The sequence below is a fragment of the Corvus brachyrhynchos genome, unplaced genomic scaffold (assembly GCF_000691975.1).
Source record: "Corvus brachyrhynchos isolate BGI_N302 unplaced genomic scaffold, ASM69197v1 scaffold46, whole genome shotgun sequence".
Taxonomy (NCBI): domain Eukaryota; kingdom Metazoa; phylum Chordata; class Aves; order Passeriformes; family Corvidae; genus Corvus; species Corvus brachyrhynchos.
The window spans coordinates 4,595,690-4,601,278 of record NW_008238838.1 but is presented as its reverse complement, the minus strand read 5'-3'; positions in this window follow the sequence as shown (position 1 = coordinate 4,601,278).

Below are 5,589 nucleotides of genomic sequence, written 5' to 3'. Positions count from 1 at the left end.
GGTTTTAATGGGATTCCTGTATTTCTGCAGCATTTGGGAGCCACACAGGCCAAGAGCTGAGTTCGGGAAAGGAAAAGAAGAAATGATTTCACCTCCCAATGCCTTCCTCCTGCCCTGTCCTCCTTTTTCTCTCTCCGGCCTCCCCCTCTTTGTGTCTGTTCCCTCTGTGAACAGGACACGAGGCAGGAGGGAGGGGAGGAATGTGCTGCAGAGATCCTGCTGCTGGGTAGTTGAATCCAGATGTTGAGGGAAGGAGCGGGGCTGTGTGAGCAGGACACAAAAGGGCCAGAGCAGGAGGAAATAAGGAGCACCAAGCCTGACTTCAGCACAAAAGGAATGGGAATTTGACTCGTCAGGTACAACTTCTGCCCCCAGCAGAGGACAGGGGACCAAAAGGGGCACCTGCCCAAACCTCCAGTGCCACAGGAGGCATCCACAGCCCTTGCTCTGCCCCACGGAGGAGCTTTTACTTTTGTAAGGAGCAGTGCTGGCCATGAGGAGATTTTTCCAGTAATTTCCTAGTACTTCCCAAATCCACACCATCAGTGCGAACTCTGAAGTGTCTCCTGGCAGCCCAGACCCTTCCACATGATCCTTCCAGCTCCCATGGCCTTTCCAAGGAGGGCAGCCCAGTTTTGGCTGGGTGATCTCCAGCAGCTCCCACAGTTCAGGATTGTTCTCTCAAGGCTTCGGGAGCCCTGTGAGGGATCCTCACCTGGATTGTGGGGTGTGGCTTCAGAATTGTTATTTTGTGGCACTTCCCTCTTCCACCTGAACCAGGTTACGCCCGGCTCGTGCTCTTGAGTCCCTTTCATTAATTAATCCAGGAGAGAAGGGGCAGAACCCCTCCTGCACACCCCAAGAATCTCTCCCACTGCTCTCCTTCTGCCCTTCCCAGCCTCCCTGCAGCTGCATCGCTGAGCGTGGAATCCCAATTAACCTGCATCTAATCAGGATAACATCTCTGGACAAGCATCTGCAGCAGCTTTAGAGCACTCAATCAACTTCCCAGTGCTCTGCCACCGGGGCCTGCTCATTTAATTACACCCAGGCTGCTGCACTGCTCAGCCCCTTAATTGCCAAGGACAGAGAATAGGGTGGTAACCAGGTCAGAGCCAGAAGATGCTGGGCATTCTTCTAAGCCACTAAAGCTGTTTTTCACCCCCATTCAGAAGCTTGGTTTATGTAATTGTCAAGGAAAGGAGGGCATTGAGGAGGGGCAGCAGGGAACACTCCGAAGGGATGCTGAATCACTTTTAATTAATGAGAAATGACTCGAAGACTGATTCCTTTCTGCAACAGTCAGATCTCCACTGAACGCCACAACACAAATCCTTTCCCAGAGCTTCAGATCAAGCCATAGGTCCTTGGTAGTAATATTCCTGATAATAGCTGGGATTTAGTCTACAAGTTGGGGGACCAGGAGAGTGAAAAAAAATCCAATTAACTCTCCCTGAGCTCTTTTAGTTCTGTAGTTCTGGGAACAACAGCAAATAGCTGGGTTTTGTGTGTTCAGCTCCCCAAAATGCTTGCCCTGATTGAATCCTTCAAAAAGCACTGATGATTCTTTCGTGTAGCTTTAAAAGTAGTTTGGCACGAGAAATGAAGGATGGGAGATTAAAGAGTTTGGGTCTGACCCCTGACCTCAGTTACACCAACTTGAGTTGGGATTAACACCAGAGTAAACAAAATGAGGAACTCGGGCACTGAGCAGGCAGCAAAGGCTTGTTCTTGGTGGATTTTAATTTGGAAGACTTCAGATCTTTTGGGCTGATCTGGACAACTGCTGCGTGGGGTTTGCAGAGCACAACCGAAAGTCTGGGTTTCCTCTCTCTTCAGGGCTTCCCATTCCTGCCCTGAACTCCAGCTGTGCAAGCAGTTCCAGAGTGCTGGAAGGAGCTCTGAGCGTGCACAGAGCTCTCCTCAGTGCAGGCAGGGAAAGAAACCTGCTGGGGCCGGGGCAGGGGAATAAACTGTGGTGATCCACAGGCAAAACCCCTCCATTCAGCTCCATCCTGCTTCCCAGCTCCAGCAGGGCCAGGAGCTTGCTGCTTCCCAAGTTTGTGGGCACTGCTGGTCTGTTCTGAGTGAGCAGAACCTGGTGTTAAACTCTGGCACTGACAACCCTGGTGGGTGCAGCAGCTTTGGTGCTGCTCCCTCCATCTCCTCCATGCCCTGACCAAGCCAGGGTGCTGTGCACAGCTCATTAGACACAGCCTAATTAATCACTTCGCAGGGGGAGGGTTTAGGCTGGACATTTAGGGCTCGTTGTTGCTGTTGGGGTATGGCTCAGAGCTCCTGCCCGGCTGGGTCCTTTCCCTGAGACCAGGGGAGCTCCTGCACTGAATTTCTCTCCATTTTTGCTGAGGCAAAGGCAACTTGGGATGGCAAAGAGGCCTTTTTGAAGAAGCAGAGGCAGTTTGGAGGGCCTGGAGCTTCTCGGGGAAGCACTGTGGTTGTTGATTCAGCACTCTGAGGGGAGCCACAGGGGTGCCGCTGTTTCTGCAGCAGCAGAGCTGTGCGGGACTGAGAGCAGCTGAGAGCTGGCAGAGCTCTGGGGCTGCACCTGCCTGAGATCCCCCTGCAGCCACCCCAAACAGGGCATGGGAGAGGGTTTTTTGCCCCTCCGAAGGTCTCTGGCAGCAGAGCAGCTCTCAGCAAGATGCTCTTCCCCAGTTTTCAGCCTCCTCCAGCCCAGAATTACCCAGATTATTTCTCAGAATAAGCAGCTGGTTCCCAACAAACATCGTCTCTCTTTGATGTGCTGTTGTGGTGGTTGGGATCCTTTGGTTTCATGCTCATAATAAGCAAAGTGGCCACAGAGCTTTACTCTAAGCTGATGAGAAAGTAGCAGTAATTATTGCTCTCTTCTGCATGGGAAGGGAAACTCTGGATGTTAATGGCCTCTGGAGTACAGGCTGATTACTCACTTTGGAGTGAAACAGCAAAGGGAAAGGGCCTTCACTTTCCCTGCTCTTAAAAGCTCCTTTGCTCAGGAAGCTGGGCATCCTGACTGCGTAAAAGAGATTTGGGTTAAGAGGGGAAAGGATGATTCATTTTATTTTATTTTATTTTATTTTATTTTATTTTATTTCACTTTGTTTTATTTTATTTCATTTCATTTCATTTCATTTCATTTCATTTCATTTCATTTCATTTCATTTCATTTCATTTCATTTTATGTTCTGGGGGGTAGGAGGGGTACAACACCACACAGGTCAGGTGCATTCCTGGGATGGGTGAAAGGAGAAGCTGGTGCAGGAATTTCTGCTTCACCCCTGGCAGCATTCACAGGACAGCAAGTGGCTGGCAAGTGGTGAAGACGAGATGGCTACAAACATTTTGGTTTGCCTGGAAAATCTGCATGCAGGGAAGGCTCTTGCAAGCAGCGCTTTGTGTGGATGCTGCAGCACTTCTCACACCCTCTGCTCTGTTTTTCCCTCACTTGCCAGGGCTCCGAGCAAGTCTTTGAGTCCAGTCTGAGTGGGCATTGATCCCTTTGTGGTTTTCCAAGGTGCCAGCGTGACACGGAGCTTCTGTAAACAAAGTTCTGAGGTGAGGAAGAGGCAGTGAGGATTTGTAGCTTGGCCAAATCCACGTGGTTTTCCCCAGGGACGACAGAGGCACCAAGGCAAGCCCTGTGCCAGATGCAGTTCCCCGCTCCCACGCACTGGAACTTCACAGCAAAGCCCAGCCAGGATTTTAGCAGCACTTTTTGTTCCCCTTGACCTCCTTCTCAGTCGTGGCTGAGGTATTTTAATGGAAGTTTTCTCCCAGTAAAAGGCTGCAATGTGCTCACATACCAGGAAATCCTGGCCCAGATCACTGACTTTCAGTCAGACTGATCCCGCAAGGGGCACATTGAGCTGCGGGGAATGTTTCACCTTCCCTGGGGTTCAGGAAAGGTTCCGTCCATGCAGCTGCCCCACAGTAGCAAACAGCAAAGGTAGAAAGGCTGACTGACACCAGTAAGGCACTGGTTTGGCCTCTCAGACCTGTCCCAAAGTCTTGGAGCTGCACTTGCTCTTCAGGAATTCTGTTCAGTGTCACCTGCTGACCACTCCGTCCCTTGGCAGCTTCCAGTCCCTTGCACATCCCAGCAAGGCTGTCCCTCCTGTGCTCCCTGATTGCTTTTCTGCTCCCTGCTCTCTCCCAGACAGCTCCTTGTTCGTTAACTCTGCCAGCGTTTTTAATCCCCTTCCAGTGTTTATCTGTGCGTCCATTCATTTCTGGGACTGGGATCAAACCCACCGTTCCCAGGTCAGAGTTGCAGTCTCCAGGAGGACTCCAGCATTCCTGGCAATCTGCTGAGCCTCGGGAAGAGCTCCCTGAGCCAAACTGCTGATTTCCTCTGCTCTAGGAGCTCCCAGGAGGAAAATAACACCACGTACGCCAAGGCAGCTTTGCTGCAGCAGCACAGCGAGGGACAGCCCCGGATCACCTCTCACACCCCAGGATCCAGCGGCTCAGATAAAACCTGAGTGCCCCCAGTGCCACAGGGATGTGGATTCCAGGTTTGGGATGAGAAGAACCCTTCGGACTGGAATTCCTCTAAGGGTTGTTTGTGCCCGCTGGCCTCATGGCGCTCTTCCCTCCAGCCCCTGCTGAGATCCTCCTGGTTTTTGCATAATCTCTTCTGAATAAATTCACTGTGTGAGTGAGGCCGTGTCCTCTGCAGCTTTTGTCAGGAGGATCTTTCTGTTCGTTCCTACCTTGTGGGCCCTCCCTCTCTTTTTGTACCCGAGCTGAGCCATTACTTTCCTCCCTCGTTTGCACTTCTTAACTTTCCCTTCTCTTATTTTTAGCACCGCTATTGTCCTGAAAAGTGTTTCAAAGAGCCAATTTTGCTTGAGGGAAGCTGTGAAAATTTAGGGTTAAAGCTTGTGTGAGGTCACGCAAAAAGCACTATTTGGACAAGAGTGATCTCCCTGCCTGGAGTGGCTTTAATGGTTGTTTCTGTTTATTTCTGTGCTCCTCCTCGCAAAGCTCTTTCTCCGAGGCCCTGATCCTGCTGCCACAGTGACCTTTGTGTTTGCAGGGAGACCTTTTGAAATCAAAGGGGCCCTTCAAGCAGCATCTGCCCATCTGGAAATGATCACAGAGCCGGGAGGGTGAAGGGCAGATTGGGAGCGTTTGGAGGGTGAGCTGCAGGCTCTGAAGTGACACAGGTCCCTCATGCTTGGGAGAGAGGCTTTGAGGTGTCCCAGTTACATCCTCAGGGGCAGGGATGCTCACACCAGACCTGTGGCACTGGGAGCCTGAGCAATCACATCAGTATCGTTCGATTTGCAGCAAGAACGCATTCAGAAAACTCTGGGTGTATTTAATTGTGGCTGCCCCATCCCTGGAGGCGTTCAAGGCTGGGATGGATGGAGCTCTGAACAGCCTGGGCTAGTGGAAGGTGTCCTTAAGGTGGGGGTGGAACTTTGGGTGATCTTTAAGGCCCCTTCCAACCCAAACCATTCTGTGACCCCATGATTTGAGCTGGGCTTTGCTTGAACCATGCCCTCCTTTGTAGCCAGCTGGGGACCCAGGGCGAAAAACACAGCGGGAATGCGGGAGAGCCCCGGAGCGGGCAGGAGCAGAGCC